Source organism: Pyrgilauda ruficollis, unplaced genomic scaffold (assembly GCF_017590135.1).
Source record: "Pyrgilauda ruficollis isolate IOZ18807 unplaced genomic scaffold, ASM1759013v1 scaffold1, whole genome shotgun sequence".
Lineage (NCBI taxonomy): Eukaryota > Metazoa > Chordata > Aves > Passeriformes > Passeridae > Pyrgilauda > Pyrgilauda ruficollis.
This window is the reverse complement of record NW_024508100.1, coordinates 22,513,121-22,534,522: the sequence shown is the minus strand read 5'-3', so window position 1 is coordinate 22,534,522 and position 21,402 is coordinate 22,513,121.

Here is a 21,402-nt window from a genome sequence, read left to right as displayed (position 1 = left end):
ACTGATATTTTGTTTCTTACTCTTCACATTTCTCGAGAGCTATGGTTTTAACTTTTTTTTCTTGATGGTTCACAGCATGTGCAGAATATTCTGAGTTGGAAGGGACACAAGGGTCATTGAGTCCAGCTCCTAAATAAATGGCCTATATGGAGTTTGTACCCACAGGTTTGGTGTTATTAGCACCGTGCTCTCACCAGCCCAGCTAACCCCAGCATACGGAGCTAATCTCAGTATATATCTCAATCATATTCTTACATATTTGCTGTATGAAAAACACTGCACAATATAAAACTTTCCAAGGTAAAATTTTCTTTAAAAAGCTGATTTCAATCAAACAATCAGATCTGGCCACGATAATTTTGGGTATTATAGGTAAGATGAACCATTTGTCTTTCTTAATTTTCTTTTGATTTTATTTATCTTTGCTGACAATCAGGTCTAAATCCACTGATAACAACTGGAGTCTTCTAGTTGACTGTTGGGGTTTGAATCAGGTCATAATGAACAGGCAACTGCAGAGTGCTGATAACTATTCCTGTGTAGTGAGCCAAATCCGTCTCTAATTTAACCATGTCCCTTCCATAGAGATGCTGCAAATAAATTCACTTGCGGCATTAAAAACAGGATTGATTTCATGACAGGTGTCTGATTTGGAAACTGAAGATAAAAGGCAAGGTATTGAAACATGCATCAATTGAAGGAGCAGCATAACAGAAACATGAAAGAGAAGCATAACAGGGAAAACAACAGATATTTTAAAAGCATCTTAATTTTGCCTTGTGCTTGGTTTATGCTTATCTCTTGTATCAATCAGGGGGTTTAGAATTTCTTTGTGTTAATATCACCATAGTTACATCTCAAATACAAACAAAAGCACACAATAATCATAATGAGAAGCATAATGCATGACATCCCGACACTTTTTCTTAGTAATTTATAATTATAAAGTCTTTATAATAATAAAGTGCACTGCACTGCTGGCTGGTTGCAAATAAATGAAAATGGGTATATTACACCCAATTTACAAATATCAGTCACATCAAACAGAATTAAAATTTGGTTTAATTGCACTTTGATTAAACTGGTACAAACTATTGGAAGAGAAACTTTTATTAGTTTTAAAATGTTCTTATGCTTCTTAAGTTACCAAAAGAGAAGCAGTGAGCTTTAAACTGAATGAAGGTTGTCAAGACAACACTTTTCGTATGTTCGTCAGATAAAAATCCCAATTTTAGTTCTCTTTACAGCACAAAATGATAGCAGTCTGTTCTGCACTGATCTGCATTCAGAAGTCTTTAAAACTGGCTGTACTAATATTAAGCCTGCCATTTTCTGATTTCTGACTTCTGCCACCACTTAAGTCTCTGGTATCTTTTACCAATTCTGTGAGGGACTCTCGATTAATAACAGCACATCTTATTTTTGCAAAAATGTTATGGAAATAATAATTTTCCCTGCTTTCTGGATATAGTCCACCACATGTCCCAATTCCTCTAAGTGGGTCAGTGTGATCTTTTTACCATAATATCTCAAACACTTCAAAACATAATATACAGAGCACTACTAAGTAGTGCTTAGGACCTCCCACCCTTTTGTGCATAAAGGATGGTGCCATTACCCAGAGATGCCCACAAATATTTGGTACCAATGAGTGTGGGTTTTAAACTGCAAAAGATACATTGACCCCAAATCTACAAACTAAAAACAATGTCTCTTAAAATGAGATAGTATGGCTGCTCTAAGGCTGCTCTAATTACTAATAAATTTCTTTCAATTTGCTGATGTATTTCATTATATAGTTTTAAATTTTTTCCATCTCTTCAATTTTTTCATTCTATATTCTCATAGGCATCCCTGGTTTTTATAGTACCTGCTGGGGTGGCAAAGGTTCTGGACACAAACCAGGTTTTTCCCTTTGTAAAATCTGGAGTATGATGATGAGATCTCTAAAGTCTGATCAGAAACAAGGAACCAAGTTAACGAATCTGAAGGGAAAGCATTTCCTGAACAGCTTCCACAGTCCAAGTCCTTGCTCCAGCCTTCAGCTTGCACAGGTGGTTGCTCTTCCTGTTTGGTCCCCAAGCATCTCCTTTCACATAGGGAGCTGCACTATGAGGATCTTAGGATGTTTTCATCTCCTAGAACATGGGTTGTAAATTGAACAAAAGGGATCCAATCTCAGAAGCTGTGAGATCATTCAAAGCATTGTTCTGGAACTAATTCATGACAATTTTTTTTTTTTTCTGAATCTGCCATCTCTGTTTTATATGACCTTCTTTCAGCGTTCCTGAAGTTCAGAACACGTTCTGGGTTTACTTTTGGCAGCCTCGGATAGAAACACATCTGGTTAGCAGCATAAATCATGTCCATCCCTAATGCTTAATGTTCCATTACCACATTTGCTGTTTAGTTTTGCTTTTAGATGTTAGTACATTACTGATGTATACTTGTAGTTTAAATCCCAGTGTGATGTGGCCTCATTTTTTACAGTAACTCAGCAAGGCTGAACCAAGAGGATTTGTTCCCAGCATTATTTTTAGAAATGTTATGTGTTTAAACCTGGCTTTAGAAGTGTTTTATTTTATTTTGTTAAAATATTTCACTCTTCCTTAAGAAGACTGGAATATGTCAGCCATTTCTGGCAGCAATTTGTGACTGGACTTGTTAATATAATTTTTGTAAAGGAAAAAGATTTAATCAAATAATATTTTTTTTCTCAATGCATACGGTGAAATCAAAATGCACATCTTGTACTAGAAATTATATTTTGAAATAAGAACTTTAAACTTTCATTCTTGGAACAGATGTGGGTTTTTTTGGTGTAACTGATGAAGGAGACTAGGAGGGACCAGAGAGAGGGAGATGCTCCGTTGCTGCCATTACTGATGTCTGTCATCCTGTCCAAACTTCTCATGCTGACTTGTGTGTTACCAGCATATTATCCATGTGCAGAGATTTGCTTGTCCTGTCTCTGCAGCCTCCCTTGTGAGACCACAAATTTGTGTTGGCTGTGCAGGAAATTCACTGAGGGCTTAATCCAAGTTGAAAACAATCCAGCAGCAGCAGGAAGCAATAATCTCCCCAGACCAGTTTGGCCTCATAAGTGCTTTTGCCAGCAGGAGAGGTTGATGTAGATGTGGGAATGAGCAGCAGCAGCAGGAGGTGAAATAACTTCTGGCTTATTTGATCTTAAAGTAAAGCTCTGGTGAGCATCCAAGCCCCTAGAAATGCGTGTTTGAGGACAAAATCTTCCTTGTCAATTTGCATAGTACCTCAAACAGAAACACTTTTAGATCCTTCTCATAAACGCAGACAGATTACATGTTTTGCTGGCTTACTGTTTTTGACCATTATTCCAACACATGCCCATGTGCCCCATCCTATTCCCTTCTAGACTACATCAGGCCTGTTCTCCTAACATTGATGAAAGATTTAAAGGATTTTAAAGGAAGTAGGTGCACACTGAACATATTTCTTCGTGAGCAGCAAAACCACATTTAGTAGAGGCCAGGCTCTTTACTACTAAATACTTGTGGGGTTCCCAGCAGAAGAGTGGTTTCCTGCCACACAGCTGCGATTTTTAATTGTGCAGCTGGTGACATCTGGTGCCAAGATTACAGACAGGATTCCCTGCGTCAGATGAAAACTGGTGCCACTTTCATAACACGGAGATGGTGGGAAAAGGTTTATGCCTGGGATTAGCTCACATGCTACAAAACATGTGCATGCCCTGCTGCAAAGTTCTCTGCTAATTTTTAATTTACTTCCTGTATATGGCTAGCTTTGAGATGCCATATCTTGTAACCTATAGGAGGCAATATCCAATTTTCCCCCCATCTGTAATAGCAATAAACTTTTAAATACTACTCTGTGTGATTGTACATCTTTGTAGAAAGCAGAGCAAATCCTATTATTTTAGGTCACCTTAATTATTTTGAAATAATGCTGTGAAACTGAACAAAAATTAGCTTTTAGTTAATAAATCTTGAACATGTTAATTGATGCAAAGAAGTTACTATCCAAGAGACCTGTGGGGAGCAGATTAGAAAGCTTGATTTTGCACAGACCCCAGCTGATCTGCTCTGCCTTCACCTGCTTGCCGAATTTTTTCAGAAAAAAATGCAATCGGATGGCACAGGGAGGAAAATATGCCCAGCAGAGGGTGCTGCCTGATCATTCATGGACCCAGCCCGCACAGGGAGGAGGTAAAAACCAGTTTGGGGTCTCAAAAGGAGTGGTGGTGGGACAGTAGTCGTGTCGTTGGAGCAGGAGCTGAAACAATCGCTGACATGACTTGTTTTCCTTAGAATTGATGTGGTATTTTATAAGCAAATATTTCAATTATCTTTGTTTTTTCTCTATTGTCCTAAGTCTATTGAAAGTTGATGTTGAATAAAATAGCATCTCTACAGAATAAAATATTTAAACAAAAATTGCAACTCTATTGAATAATGTATTTTAAAGATATTGTATAAGAACACAAAAAAAATCTGTATTATGTATTCATAATTACATCTCTCTTCTAAGAACTGTAGTTACATACTCATTCTTCAGTAGGCAACAGCTTAGTTCATAAAAATTTTTCTTATGCATGTTTGTATGAATTTCTCACAGGATTTTGCCATTAACCACTTTATCACCTCAGTATGATAATTTGGACTTGTCAAATCCTGATGATTTTGTAATTAAATGCAGATATTTTTGTCGATAGCAGAAACCACTGTTGTTTCTGAAGGAAATCTGGTGTAATAGATGACCTCAGCATGAAACTTTTAATCTTGCATTTTGTACTTGCCTCAGCTCTCAATAGATGAAAGATGCTGACTCATGCAGCATGTACTACAATACATTTATGAGGATGTTAATAAAAAAAGAAAGGTTCGTTGCTTCATAGTTCAATGAAAATAAAATGTTGCTGTCCACACTGTCATTGGAAATTAACCATTTAGCCATAATTCAACCACTCTACAATCTGCCTCGAGAGTTTTAAATGCAGATAACTTCAAATGCCCATTATGACACATGTCTAATCCCATCTTCTGCTTGTGCTTCCTCACCCACCAAGCTTCCTGGTGTTGGACAGGTCTTCTTGTGGATTCTTGGAGGACTTTAGTTGCAGGGCTCCTCCTGCTTGTGTGACGCCAAGACCTCTTCTGGTCCCTCCAGCCCCATGTCGCCTGCCCAAGAGCCGAGCATCCTCTGGGAGGCACCGAGGGCTCAGGCTTTGCTTTGCCTGCAGCAGTGCTGGAGGGGTGACAAGCACCTTCCCAGCGTGAGTTCTGTCTGTGGGCACTCTTTCATTTTCAACAGCATCTGCATTTCTCCTGAAGCAAATGAGAAGAAAATCGTCTGGGAGTGTTTTCTGTGCATTCATCCCTTTTGGATTTCAGCTCATGCCTGTCCACATCTGAGTGCTTCAAGCAGATGGTGACTGAATGATTTTGCAAAGGTTCTTAGGTGGCCTTATGCATACCACCTAAATCCACCTTTTGAGGTTTCCCCCTTTTTATTGTTTGTACACAGAACTCTCCTGGAGGAATGGTGAGATTGTGTGATCTCTTAGGAGTAAAAAGATGAGAAATTTGTGGATCCTATTTCATTGTTTCTGCAAGTGCCCTTGTCAGTCTGAGACCTAGACAGGTAAAAATTGATTTTTCAAAATGTTTTCCTTTTCCAATAAAATCCACCGTTTTGTGGCAAAATTCCTTATTTTTTTTCATTCCCAAGCAGTTTCTCTTGCTGAAAGTCCTGTATCTATTTGTCACTGATTTTTCAATTCATCAGCTTGTCTCTAGTGTTTCTCATGAGGAGAGATGTTCTCATTTTGTTACAACGATCTTTGGCCTTTTCTCAAATCCCACTGTTTGACAATCAGACTTTTTTGTATCCTTGTCTACTTTCACCAGCAATTTTCTTCCTATTGAGATTTTCCATTTTTTTAAACATACATACACATGCCAACATGCACAGAAAAAAAAATAAATATTTGGACAACAATAGCCTTTGTCCTGATTAATTCACTAATTACCTCCTTCCGACCCTGCCATATAAAAGGGTGGCACAGTTAAGTGGTGTACTTGGCAGGTTTTGGGTTAATGGTGGATGCACTGATCTCAGAGATCTTTTCCAGCCTTAACAATTCTACAATTCTGTGACTCTATCTAATTCTTCACCACTAGGCATCAGCATTGCTCACTCTATTTTTCTATTTCTTAGCTAAGAAATGCTGCTGTTGAACTTCAGTCCCAGCAAGGAAATTATTACCTAGTGAACAAGTCTTCAATCTGCTTTTCTGTAGCAAATGGTCTTGAATACTCTAACGGTAAAGTTAAAAAGTAAAGGTGCATAATTAGCTGTTGTCTACTAAAATTGTGTTTATATTGATGTGATCTGTGCAATGAACATTCTAAAGAACAGTTGTGCTTTCTGGTTTACAACAAATGGTTTCTCAAAAATAAATGTTAGCAAAATCAGGTGGAGAGAGGATTTGAACAGAACAATGAAAGTAACAATTAACAATCACCCAAGTGCATTTTACAAGATGCTGAACCCACAGCCCAGATATTTTTTTAAAAATAAATACTTCCTCTGGAAGTATTGTTTAAGATCATAAAGTAAGAATCAAGGAACAGTCAGAACAAAATAGAGAACATTATTTGAAAGACAAAAATAAAAGTGAACAAATCTGGGAAGACCAAAAGGAATTCTACTTGTCTGAATTGTCTGGTGATGATACCAGAGCCCTTTAGGTGCAATTGCTTGAATACTTAATTTTAATCTGCCAGGGGAAGAATTGCTTAACACATATTTCTGTTCTCTTGTGGGGTGAAGCTCATATAAGGGAGACAATATTTTCTGTAATAATGCAGAAACAGTTTTAATTCTTGGAGTAATGAGGAGTAATTTTAATAAGAATATGGTATTGTGTCCTCACTTCTGAAATCTTAGGACAACTAGTATTGTCTGAGCAAAAGTTAGGATACCAACCAAATCTAGAAATGTTGGAAAAAAGCACTGAGTAACTGAATAAATTTAAAAAAAAATTTACACAGTTACACAAATAGATATGAGAGTAGGCAGGGCATTTTTACAGGCTGTTGCATAGCATCCTACAAAATAGGAAACTTGGAAGTGCTGCAGCTTTATGGTAGAAAGCCAAATGTCCATGAAATCCCATTGCAAACTACTGGACAAGTAGCCAGAAAATCCATTATTACTCTGCAAATGTATAAAACAGAGGAATATCAAGTAAAACCTGAGCTAAGGAATAGCACTGAAAATTCTGAAAGACTGAAAGAGCTGCAGGAATGGTCACAGAACAGGAAAACCTGGTCTGCCTGCTGTTATCTCAGACAATGGAAGGGTAGGAATGAGATGAGCCCCTGTAGCTGTGGTCTGATCCCAAATGCCTGCTGTTGTCTCAGACAATGGGAGAGTAGGATTCCCTGGAAGTGTGGAGGAATGAGATGAGCCCCTGTAGCTGTGGCCTGATCCCAGGCTGGCTCGGGCTGGCTTCCTGCAGAGCCAGGCTTGCTCAGGGCATCCACGGCACTGCTGATCCGCACCTGGGCAAACCAGGGACTGGCACCTGTGAGCTGCCCAAGGGAAACCTCACAGCCACCAGAAGCTGAAACGAGACCAATTCAAGTGAAAAAAGACAAGTTTCTGAAAAGTCAGTGCAACTGACCATGAAAACTGTCTCCCAAAACTCGCTTCTCTGCCAGTGGAAATACTTGTAGCAGATGTAGACTGTTTTTCTCCTTAAGATAAGCCTTACTTGAGGCAGGAGCTAATTCTGTCTGATTTCTCTGACAGAAAAAGTGTGGGTGTTCCTCTCTTGCAACATTTGTTCATTTTGAAAAACTATAAAAGCACTTCAAGTAATTATTTGAAAATTTAAAATATTTGCTCTGTGATGAGTTTCTAAATGAAAGGAGATTTTCTTTCAAAAAAATCAGTATGATTATTGTTTTTCTAGATATAACCAGTAAGTACAAAAAATAAGCAATTTTATTTTCGACGTTTGTTTGTCATTAAATTTATTCTACTGTGTTTGTGCCAAGATATTTATCTTCATTTGACTACATCATTTGCCTATAATAAGGAGTAATGCTTCACATAATAACATATTTGACAATTTTATGAAATATTTTACTGAGAAACCAATATCTCATATGATTGTTCTATGCTGTCACTATGAGTAGTTGTAAGTAATTTAGACAAGGTGATATATATTCACTTAAAATGATGGAATAAGTGTAGAAATGCTTAAAATCCCTGACTGTCCAGAGGGAGAAATTTACCTATGTATTAAAGCTGACCAAGGCAAATTGCTGTTCTCTGGTAGATACACAGCCCTGAATACATTTAATCTGACAAGAATCTGTCACAGTTTAGGATCAGCACTCCCTAATTTAGTGCCCCATCCCTCCCACAGTTGTTCTCCTCCCTCTGGTGGGAGACACAAGAGGCAGAGATTACAGGTTGAGATAAAAGCAATTTACTGGACACTGCAATGAGATAAGAAAACAAACAGCAACAATATAGATAAAAATATACAAAGAGAGGATGATTTACAGACAAAAAATTGCTCACATATTGGGAAAATGAACACAGGATGGACAGGTCCTCCAGCTGGGATCAGTGTTACCCACTTCCATTTGCGGCTTGCTCCCCGGGAAAAGGGACCTGGAAGAGAGAGGGTCCCTTTTGCCCACTCCCCAGCCGTGACATAAGGTGCTGTGGAATAGCACAACGTCCTGAACACGCCCATGCAGCTCCAGACTCTGCCCCTCACGGCTACTGCAGAAACTTAGCCCTGTCCTTGCAGGAAATCAGGACAGAGCCCAAATACTTGTATGCACTCTGGAGCACTTTGAACTATTTGTGATAGCTGTATTTATGAGAAAATTACAGCCTGGGGTGCATTTAACCTTTAGGAATTTCTTCAGGAACTTTTAGCTTTTCTTCAGGAACTGATGCAAGAACTTGAGCTTTCAACCGAGCGCACCATCCCCATTGCTCTGGCGGGTTCTGCCTCTGGAGGAGCTGCTGGTGGCAGCCCATCCTGGCTGGAGAGCCCCTGTCCCCACAGGCACAGTGCCAGTGCAGTTACGTGGCTGCTGGCCCATGGTTTGCAGGCAGCTGGCTGGAAGCAGGGGCAGAGCAGCCACCCAGCTGGATCCATCGGGATGGTGCTGGGAAGGGAGGTAACAGATCTGCCTTCTGGCAGCAGCAGGTGTGGCCAAGCCAACCCCAACACAGGGCTTTGCTCTGATTCATATGAAACTTGCTTAGCTGATGCCTGAAGTTGTATGATGTTGCTTCCCGATCTCAGCAATGGAAGGCATCACCTATCTTTTGTCTTTCAGAATTTGTTCCTGTGACTTAGACAAAGTCGAGGAAAAAGCCTTGGTATTTTCAATGGCACCAATATTCTGTTGTGGCTAGGATATAGTTAATTTTCTTCCAGACTCCCTGCTGCACTGTCAAGCACGGCTTTGAGCATGCTGCTGTCTTGTTGGAAGTTAGGACACTCTTGGATGGTAACCCCATGGCTGGATTATTGAGGATGTGCAGAAGTCCAAATAGATGCAATTGCACACCTAATTGAATAAAACGGGTATTATTTAATTCCTGTATTACAGGAGAAACTGTGGGTAAGTACGTGTGAGAGTATGTGTGTGAGGAACAAAATTAATTTTGCAGCGAATGCATGCCTGGAGCTATTCTTTCACAGCAGACCCTTCAAATTCACCTGCTCCACTTACTACCAAACTGGCCATGAAAGTCAAAACACAAAATTACTTCAGTTCAGAAGCTGCCACTTCTCTAGTTGCCACTGTTACACCCAGAGTCTCCCTTTTTACCACATATATGGGAGAAGGATTGCCTTGGAATCAATATTTGCTGATCCCCTTTTCTTTAAAGAACTTTTTTTTTTTTTTTTTGCTTTAAAGACCATAATATACTGCCCCAATAATGAAGTCATTTATAAAGAATGACACCAGGAAAATTATCAGATTGGGTTGCCTTTGCTTTGCAGTGCAATACAGTTTTAGTTAAGCAGCAGATGTATCATGAAATTAGACGTCATACACTATTTAGCAGGTCATTTCTAATGTTATTTCATATTTGTCTAATCCTTACAGGGAGATTTTCTTCCTTTCCCTGGGTCAAATTTAATTTAGAAAAATATAGTCTGGATTTTGCAGGACAGAAGCCCTAAAAAATTAAATTTTTTGTGGCTTCTGGATATTAAAAAGAATTGAATCAAGCACCTTATGAGTACATTGGCCCTTCCTTTGCAGATCTCCTTAAATTTGCCATATGACAGCATAATTTCCAGATACTGCTGCTGGGTTGGAAAAGGGTAGATCACAGGGAAAACCGGGATAGATAAAATTATCGACATTGAGAATTTTATTGTGGCACCTCTATAAATCTGTAATTTTGCTAAACTAGATAGGTTTAGCAAATGCATCCATGTACACCTTCACCCCATGCTGCTACAAGCTGAGCAAAACCTAAAACAAAGTAGGTCAGAGTCTAGACAAAGCTGGGGGGTCTCTCACAGTGCTGAGCAAAAGCCAGCCAAAGGTGTGGGCAGAGGCACTGCCTCTGCACCTCAGGCTCGCTTTTCATTGTTATTTGCCTTATGCATTACAGAAAGATCCATAGATCCCAATTAAAAAGTGCAATTCACTTCAATTTCAGTAAAAATAAAATCTCATCCCAACGCTTTGGAGCAGAGTAGGAGATTTATTAACAAGCATAAAACTGTTTAGTTTTTAAACAGATTTGCGTGCCTTTTTCAGAAAAAGAGTCTCTCCAGTACACTGCTCCCTGTAGAGATATTATAGATCTTGCTACTGAAATGTAACATAATCAAATATTAAAAAGAATACCTTTTGTTGAAACAGTAGGAAAAAATTTTTAATAACTAGATGAAAATGTACCCAGTTAAACTTGAGCTATAACTAAAATATGTACCATATGGATTCTAACAAGCTACATAAACACTATGTTTCTACTCACAAGGCTTCAAATTTTGCCATGAACTGAAAAATCGGTTAAAAGAAATTGCTTTCAAGTCAGCTTTTTGCAGTTTGCAAAGCACAAACCTCTTTTACTTCTATGGCATGAAATTGCCCTAAGTAATTTTGGAGATTGCTTTGCTCCCGAGGGTTCCTGGGGTTTTTTTTTTTCGCTTTCTTTAGGACAGGAACAAGCATTATCTCAGGAAGCTCAAATGGTCACTGTCATATCAGTGAGTATATTACACACACTGCTTTCCAGAAGGTGCATTTAAAGCCACTGTAAGGCACAGTAAGTACTGAGGGCTGCTGTGACAGTGCCAGTGCAAAGTCTGACAGTCATGAAGGTCTGACAGGTTCAAAGGTTCTCTGGCTGACAGCACCTCCCACATTTCCATGTTAGGGTTTTCCTATAAGGCAGCCCCTGCACAGCTTTGAGCAGTGGGCATGCAGGATTTGGCTTGTCTGTCGAACAGCAAAACCAGAGAAGTGTCACACGGCTCCGTCTGTCTACTGAGGCTTGAAGCAGTCACTGAAAGCTGGAAGTAGTCCTAACATCTCAGTAATCAAACATTACAGATTTTTTAACTATTGAGGATTTCTCATCCTTGAGAAACTCTCAATGAGAAAGATGTTACCTCAAGAGCCATCTGGGAAACACTAAATTTCTGGAGCAAAGACTTATGGCTTAAGGTTTTACATTTTGATTAAAGGCTAATGGAAGACCCCAAAGCATTTGAAAGGGAGAGCATCTACTGCAAACATGAACTTTCTGGGTAATCAGAACAACCTTGCTATATAAGGCTGGTATTTGCTTAGTGATACCATAACTAATACTGTACCTTTTTGTTTTTCTTCATACAATCTGATAAAATAAAAAGCTGTATTCCTTAAAGCAAAACTGTATGGACCCCTGCAGTTCCTATGCCTCACAGACCAGACTGTTCTAGGCAATTTTTTGGGCTGGAGATTTCATAACAGAAAGTCTTGTGTTTTTAAAGTTACTAGAAGAGTGCTAGCTTGACCTTCTTGCATGTTTCTGCATAAATACTGACAAAATGCATAATCACAATAAGCATGTTTTAGTACTCTAGCCTGGTACTAACGTGAGCAGTTTGATTGATTTGGACAGGAAGCTGGCTGAGCCAGGTAATGATGAACTAATGGTTCTTTATTATGATTAATGCTTCTTTTTTTCCTTTCTCTCTTTGTTTCTTTCTTTGTATAGTGCTGATGTTGTGCATGTGTAAAAATTTGTAAGAAATAATATTAGTCAAGTGATACAGAAGCATATTTTAAGTTGGTATGGTAGAGTTGTAAGCACAGTAAATGTGCTGATAAATCTTTAGCCAAAACTGAACTTTTTTTTTTTTTTTTGGTAAAATAAAAAACTTGACTTCAAAGGTCACACAATTATTTGGAATTTATCACTTTTTTTGCTTGAATGTACTCACCCTATCCTGGTGTTCAAGATGCAGTACCACAGCATGTGAAATAAGGACATCCTTCCTAATTGAAACTCTCATGCCAGAATTTATTTTATTAGAAGGGAATCTAAAAAGTCAGAGAAAATGAATCATTTCCTAAATTAATGAATGTATCACTTACTGTCATTAAAACCTTGTTAATTTGATCCAGTGACAAAGGTAATTAAGAAGATATATGTGCTTCTAAAAACTAATGAATATTTTAAACACTTTATTCTTGTAACCTCTTACTCGATTGGTTTAATAGACAATGGCAGCACCGTGTCATTCTCTGCTCACCAGAGGTGCCTTTGGAGACCTGGCAGGGAGAGGTAACGAGGCACTGCAGGCAGATCAAGCAGCAGGCAGCATTTCTGGGAAGTGACAGCTCTGCTGGAATGGAAAGCCAAAGGGTGAAAGCAGAGCTTCTGAGTGAGGGCAGATCTTCCTCAGCAGCAGCAGATGGTTGAAGCCAGAGACCCCTCATAACAAATGCAATTACGAAGCTAAGGAAATAGTAAAAGCCTTGTCTACCCCCTTAAATACTTAAAATGTTCTTGCTAGAGGATTTGTTGTGCTGCCAGCAACAATTTCAAAAGCCGTGTTTTCAAATAAGGTCCTCTCCTGTGCCCAGCCTTGTGCTCTTCGATCACCTCATAAAATATTTCTTTTACCTGTGAAACTGCACAGCCTGCCTTGAAATGTTTTGTTGGTAGTGCAGATGAAGATTTTACCCTGGAGTCTCTCTCTGTCATTATTTTCACGAGAATTTGTACTCTTAAATAAACACACAATTATGAGTGTCCAGCAAGTTGTCATATTCCATTTTGTACTGTAGCCTTTTAGAAATAAGGCAGCTACTAAACCAGGCAGGTTTATCTTTTATTGCATTTCTACAGCAGCTTAAAAGCACAGGCTACTATTTTCCCTTCTTCTCCTTCTTTGCTTACTATTTTTTCCTCCCAAAAAGAATAAATTGAAATAAATCATGCTCTCTCCTGACCCTTAAGGTATTGCCTATTGCTTCCTGAACCATTTGAAAGTAAGGCTTGAATAACAATTTGAATCTGACTGTCAACTTGCAGATATTCCTTATAATGTTTTATGTACATAGAATAGCTGAGACTAGAGATTATTTCTATTCCATACACCTTTTGTTTTGCTGACATCTTCAGGTTTTTAGTCCCACTATCTTCACCAACACCAAGCTGCAATGCTTTTTAGCTGGTGGAGATCCCATTGTAAAATTTTGTGCATGTGTGTGAAGGTGTGGTGAAGGGAGGATGGCTTTATACTTAACAGAGGGATATAGTCTGTTCAGTATCAAGAAAATAATTTAAAAAATAGTATAACCATTATACATTGAAAACCAGAAAATTTGGCCGTGGAGGAAGCATGGTAATGGTACAACAGGGGAGGTGTAGTCTCATGATCATAAAATACAACAGCAAATGGGATCTAAAGTCACTTCAGTTTTTGCGCCATATGACTGAGGCATGGAAATCTCTGGCAAATCAAAGTAAGCTGACACTTTTCAATGTGTCTTGCCAGATAAAACTAGAATTTACAGTCAGAGATGCAGCTGGCTTTTAGTGCTTTACATCCAGAAGTCAAGGAAATGTCTTACAAAGCCAAGAGTAGCCCCCAGCCAGGCTTTGACCTGTCAGTGATCCCACCCCTTCTGTGCTCTCATGAGAGCCTTCCAGCGCTCGGCACACTCGGCAGAGGCATCTCATCATCATCATCATCATCATCATCATCATCATCATCATCATCTCATCAGTCCCCTTGCAGAATCAGGGCTTCAGCTGCAGCACTCGAGCTCTGCTGCTGCTGCTGCAACGTGAGCTACAAAGTGGATCACAAGGTGTTGTTTCTGCACCTAGCTGTTGGTCCCTGAAAGCAGTGGCCTCTATTCTACTGCATTTTGTAAGCCTCTAGAATGTTACCAAGATTGCTGTCAGGCAGATTTGTGGGGATTTTTAAGTTGAAGGTGATTTTGTTTTATTGAGGAGTAAAATAATAAAAAGCTTTCCCTTGTGAAGCTTGTCAACATGCATTTAGGGAAATTAGTTTGGAAACTTCTTTGCTCCTTATTGGAACGGGAAAATTGTTTTAAAGTGCTCAGCATTTCATTAATCTGGGGAATGTTTTGTTTTCATGCCATCCTGACTGCTTGCACAAAAACAAACATGAGCTTGATGAACAGGATTTTTAGAGATACCGTCTATGTACAGTCTCCTGTGGCTTTAAATGGAAATCTGTCTCTTTGGTAAAGCTGATGTTGTGGGTACTACATCCTGCTTCAGAGATTAATATTTCTGTGGGAAAGGAGGCAAAGAGACTGGAATCTGACTGTTTGTTAGAGAAAACATCTAGGCTCTTTACAGTGTTTGTGCACACACACACAAGCACACATATAACATGCTCAATGAACAAAGACTGGCATAAAAGCTAATAATATATTCCTTCTTTTAATAAGTGCAGAATAGTGGAGAGCTGCAACAAAAATAATATTCATTAGATTACTTACATTGCATGTCTACAAGTCTAAAAACCAGCTTGATGCCAGGCTCATATTAATTAATTGCCATGCTCACCAGTATCCTCTCCTAGTTTCCTTATTCTCCCCAAGTTGTGGTTTGGTTTCGTTTGGTTTGGGGGTTTTTTGCAACTTTTAACTTTCAAAGTGCAAGTGTTTTGCTTGCAACAAATCAGCCCTTTCCAACCAAAACAAATATTCCAGACAAAAAACAAACAAACAAAACAACAAAACCCCCAAAACTGTTGCTGTCTTTCTGATTGCATATATTTGAACTCTGGCCCTTGTTTGTTTGCTGCATGTACTAGTTCTTGGGCAAGTGATGCCTCATTGACAAAATTACTGCAGGATTGAAAGTAATAACAGTGCATTGAGTCACTTTGCTAAGTCCTCCTGCACAGGCTGTGGAGTGATTCCTTCCATTGCTCACCATGGCCTTTCCTACCAGTTTTATCAGTAGATGTTGCTTCATGTTGTATTGTTCAAGATGTGAGTTAGTATTCAGCGTTCCCAAGATTCAAAAGGAGGCAGGCATTAGCAAGTTAGCATATTACAATTTTAAAATACAACTTTAATAGAGGTTGAAATACACATTTTGTCTAGAAAGTTAGCTGTTAAATTAACAACAAATTATTTATTAATTAAATTAATACTGAATTATTTCATATTAATATTACAAAGACATATAGACACTAAAACAAAGGAGAAAGATGATTGACCATACATGTGTTTCTTAGGGGTGATGGCTGATAGCTGTGCATATATGTCACAAGGCAAAAGCAGACCATCTCAGACACAGCTTGTGTTTCTCTGAGCTTGCAGCATGGCTGAGGGTAGGGCTTGAACAGCAGGTTTCTTCCTTGAAAAGTCACTTATTATTTATTTATTTTTTTCCATTAAGAACCACTCCATATGCTTGCCTCAGCAATTCACCCAGGTTGGAAGGTTGTCCAGTTCACTTCTGGGCCCAAACCCTGGTGCTCACAGCCCCTGGTGAAAGCTGTAAGATGTGTGTGCTGAGCAGTGCTGACATCTGCATGGTTAGTATGGTTCACCCAGGTTGGAAGGCTGTCCAGTTCACTTCTGGGCCCAAGCCCTGGTGCTCATAGCCCCTGGTGAAAGCTGTAAGACGTGATGTGTGTGCTGAGCAGTGCTGACATCTGCATGGTTAGTATGTGGAGCTTAAATAATTGACGTAGTGTCTGACACAGTCTGAGCAGCAGAGGGCAAAGGGGTTAATTATCTGGTGGCTGTCATTGCCCAAAACACCGTGGGTCAGCCTGTGCTAGGGGTCCCTAGGGATTCAAGCTGAAACAAGCAGAAAAACCAGCAGATTTTTCAAACCAGTGATGCCCAGCACAATATTACTATTTTAGTAGTGTTTGCGTTGGAGGTGGAAGAGTTTTGGGGTGGGCTAAGATGTGGCTGATGGCTGCCCTGGCCCCCTGCTCTCAGTCCATGAGTACCCAAGGGAGCACCTCTGGAGCTTTGCACAGCCCAGCCGCCACAAACTGAATCCTGACTTCTGGACTCCTGCTGTACCAGTCTACACCTCTCCACATACCCTCCAAGGCTCATTTTCCCTCCTCTGCACTGCGGCAGGGTTGCATGTCCAATTACTGTGCAAAGGGAAATTAGGAACCATTCTGCTTCAAAACAACACTTTCTTTGTGTCCACTCCATCTAGCATTAGCTTAACCTATCTCTGTAGGGAGTCATAACACTTTCCTGACCACAACACTTAAAGTACCTTGCAGTGCTGGTTTAACATCTCAGGTGGTTCACATGCAGTTTGATATTTCTGTAATGACATGGGCTGGAGTTCTGAGGTTTTTGCTACTTGGTAGGTAAAAATGAGTTTGCACTTATATCCTGTTTGCTATTATGTGCTGTCAGAGATAAAACAGTAAATGATGTTTAATATGCCTTATAGTGTATTTTAGCCTCTGCCTTCACTGACTCTCCTCAGATTGTATCCTTAGGTTCAGTCTCTGCATGTTATGACTTATTTCAAAGCAGTACTGTGGGAATCTGCTCCAGGCAATCACAGGACTACCATCCTGCCAGAGAAAATTGTCACTGGAATTGGGGGTGGATTGTGGAGCTCAGCTATATTTGAGTTGGATCAGCATTTGACTAGAAGTAGTTTGCAAAGTTATTGTAAATGTAGCTCTGTAAGTGTAGAAGTTGTAAACTGCAATAGTTATGTATGAACAACTGGGAAAAAGTGGATTTTTTACCAGAATACCTGTCTTATGTGAAAATAGTCACAAAATACCAGCAACTGGAAACAGAAGCAATTTCTTCCAATGTAAGAAGTGAGTCTTTCTGAACCACACAGGCTTGTGTTGTTTTCTGGGAGAACACAAAGAAAACTGGAGAGACTTGGAGAAGAATTTGATGTCATTAATATTGTCAGTCCCAATAACAGTACAATGAAAATGGAAAGTTTGCCATTTGTAAGGAAACGTATTTAGAGCTGGCAGGATCTACCACACCATCCTACATCTTGCAGGTCAGGCAGAAGACCCCGCAATATATAATCCACAATCTTTCTGCACTTGAGCATGGGAACAAAGGCAGAACAGGAACGTTCATGTTTATCTTAAAAAGTGGCACACTTAACTCTGAGCAGCCTCTTTTCAGAGTAAAGACAACAGATTTTTTTTTTCCCAACTATTAATTTTATGCCACCATATTATTTCTATGCATGTGCTGACATAATGTTTGTAGGTTGTATGCATAATTTCAGTCTTTATAAAAAATGGCCTCAAGTGCTATGGCTTCACCCTGAAAGGTGTGTTCATAAAGATCCTGCCTGTGCTAGGAAAATACACACAGCTTCCTGTTTTCCAGCATCCTCAAAAAAAAGTGAGATAAATTGCTTTCCCAGAGATAGGAATCGAGTAAATCCAAAGGTTTTTATGAGAGGTGGGACTGACCCTGGAAAATAAAAATTCTTTTTTTGTCCACTGTGATTCAGTCTATAAAAATTATTGCCCCTTGAGGAAGGTGAGTGAACCTCTTAACAACGTGTTGCCATTGGCAGTTACTTTATTGCCTTATTTTATATCGTGAAATGAGGGCTACTGAGGTTGGAATTTCACCCCCGTCCCTCATGATTCTCACTCAAAGAGTAGGGAGTTGAAATTTCACAGGTTTTTAGGAAAATCCACCACCAGAACCTGGGCAAGAGAAAAGTTACATTCAAGATCCATTAATGTGCCCTCAAAAGTAATACCACTAAAAAAGAGAGAACTAGATAAAGTCAAATTCTGTTCTTCCCTGATGAGACCTTTAAAGAGTCTCTTGAAGGAATAGGCTTAAGGAGCCTTTTACAATGTGTTTCTAGAAATAGAAGGTGCTTCTTGAGAGATTTGCGTAATTTAAAAAAATCATTTTTACTATTAATGTATCCCACAGGATCATGCCTGGAATAACAATTAGGAGAGACTGAGTGACTAGTGCTATAGCTGCTACACTTGCTGTGTGTGTGTAAGGACTGCAGATGTCCATAGATGACATGGATGACCCTGGACTCAACCACACCAACACATGCAGCCTGCCTGGTGGTTCTGGGGAGTGTTTGTGCCTCCTGTGCACGTGTGCTTTGGGAAGACACGAGCGGTCTCTTGGGTAGTTTTGCTGTATCTGTTGCACTGCATCCTCCTGTAGTCCATGTCAACCCTTGTCCTCTCTTCAGCTGGGGATTTGCACTGCCAGGTTGTGGATTTGCATGAATATTTTAAGTATTTTAAGTATTTAAGTATTTTAAGTTCATTACTTTATTCCTTTCTGGCTCCTGAAATTAGGTATGTACCTCAGCTGTGTCTTGAATCCACAAGGAAAATGAAACCTGCACTGATTCTTCATTTCTGCTGCCTGAAAGGTGTGACCTAAGCGAAACCTGGCAGGGACACTAGCACAGAAGTCAGGCTCCCATAGCCAGGATGGGGACTTTTAGTGATCCATGGGATAAGCACATCCTGAAACACTTCAGATGTCAAAATCCCAAGTATACTTGGAGGGACTCTCTCAACAGCTACCCTTTTACTCAGACAATGTTTACCAGAGCTCTAGGATTTTACTTTAGGATAGTGATTACAGAGCAGTTAATTTTAAAAAATATTAAAAACCCTTGCTGATTAAGGCTAAAAGCTCCATGGCTGTGCTTGAGTGCATTCATTATGAGAAACCAATTTTACCCTGGGCCAGAAAGACATGGAGAAGGCAGATATGGGAGTTGTCATGATGAGGCTTTCTAAGCTCCAGGGCAAAGCAGGGAAAGTGGGGAAGTATTACAGCAACTTCAATTATTTTGCATGTAATGCTGTAATTAGTATTCATGTAATGAGTGGAAGCTTGTGCCCCAAGAGCTCTTAAGTGTGAGGTGTGAGGAGGGGTGAGCGGTGACAGGAGTGACAGCAATTCCCATGGGAAGACTTTGTGGGCAGCTGCTGGGGCAGCTGCTCCTGCATCGGGGCTCCTGCCACAAAGGGCTCCACAGGCTGTCCTTCTTGTGGTGGTGCTCCCAGGCTGGGCAAATGGAAAGCCAGCAGTAAAACAGGGCCTCTGGGACCTCTGAACAACAGGCAGGCAGCTGGAAATAGTGCTGAAATACAGATTTTGGGAGAAAGCTTTCTAAACCCAAACATTTTACTGCTGGTTCCACATAGCATAGATCTTTTATATTTTACTTGTTTACTGGAGGTAAATTTATTGGAAGTGTCACAGTGTGAACACTGGAGGGCAACAACAACAGTGAAGGAAAAGCTGCAGGGCAAATAATTCCAGACAACTTTCCTACTCTGGTGTGAACCAAACTGTTTTTGTCCTTGTCATCTTTCTTATTTTTATTATTCATCAGGCTTGGGGCCATGTTCTGCTCTGAGCTGTAGCAGGAAAAAAAAAGAATAAATTACCAAAGCAAGTGTGGGCTAAACTGACGACAGATGATTTGCTCTGGATTCTTTATGCTGTGGTTAGGCTCAAGGTTCAGGCGCAATTCAACAGAAACTGGCTTTTTGTATTTTGTTATCCAAGACGCTCTGTTTCCCAGGCAAGGCACTCTTTCCCAGAGAACTGTTGCACATTAACTGTATGGGCAGGGTGTGTGGGGACAGCCTCAGCCCAATAATCCTAGGACACTTCAGGATTATCCTCCGAGCTGCATCCCTGGTCATGTCCTTATATGACTGCTATCCTAATTGCACTACAACCTCTGCTAAATTCTCCAAATCCAGTTGCTTTTCCAGGGAGCCCAACCCAGGGCCTTTGGGCCCTGAGCCAAGAGCTCTTCAGGAGGCATCAGCCCTGCAGATGTATTTAGCTGTGCACCACGAGACACAGCCTCCCCAGTTAACAGGGCTCTCCTGCCCCTAACAGCACATAAGCTGGAGTCCAGGTCCAGCTGGAGCCCCCGGAGAACCCTCTGCCTCCAGGGTCCTTCTCAAACCTTGTTTCTCCAGGCTGCTGCAAAGTTACAGGGACAGTGTTAGGATACACCATTACAGGTTCAGGATTACTTTTACAGTCTGACAATGACCAAAAGCCAGAAATTTTGGAGGCAATTGATGTCTATTGCAGACTTCCACTGGTGAACTATTAAGTGTAGAAATGACGAAGGCTTATGAAACATCTCAGGATGTTCAATGGACAATTTGCCCCTGAAACACCATCTCACATAGTAGATCAAACTCTCCCTGGGTCTTTAGGGGAATGAATGAGACTTTATTTCAATTTATTGCACTTTTCTCTCTGTGTAAGTCTGTAGTTAGTTTAATCATCTATAATTTAGGGTATTCTTGTCATCATTGAATACATGTCTGAATATGGCAGGATTCATTTGCAGATTTCAGTGTGAGATTATATTTGAAGGATGGAAAATTCCTTATGTTCCTCTCATAAATTAGATGGTGCTCAATTTCTATTCCTTTTTTAACTGCTGACCCTCTCCAAAAGGGCAAAGGGGGGTAGGTGTGAGAGAGAAGCCTGTCAGAATCAGTTCAGGAGCATCACGCCTCCAGGTGTGTCAGAGCCCCTTATCACCTCAGGATCAAATGTTTTGTTGCTGTACACAGCTGTGTTACCTTTGCAAAATTTATGGGTGAGTGACCTCCCCTCTTTTTTGGAAAGAGGAGTATGAATTCAAATGACACATGCTAGATGATAAACTACAGCAGAGCTGGTCCAAAGAGAGTACTGTTTCTAAAAGTATCTTTGGATGCTTAAGGTGTTGGGCATCACTTGTAGAGTCACCACTTCATATGTATCATATGTATCATATTTAGGCTGCTTGAAGTAATACATTAGTACATTCAACCATTTGCATCAGCAAGGGAGGCAAAATTTAAAAACC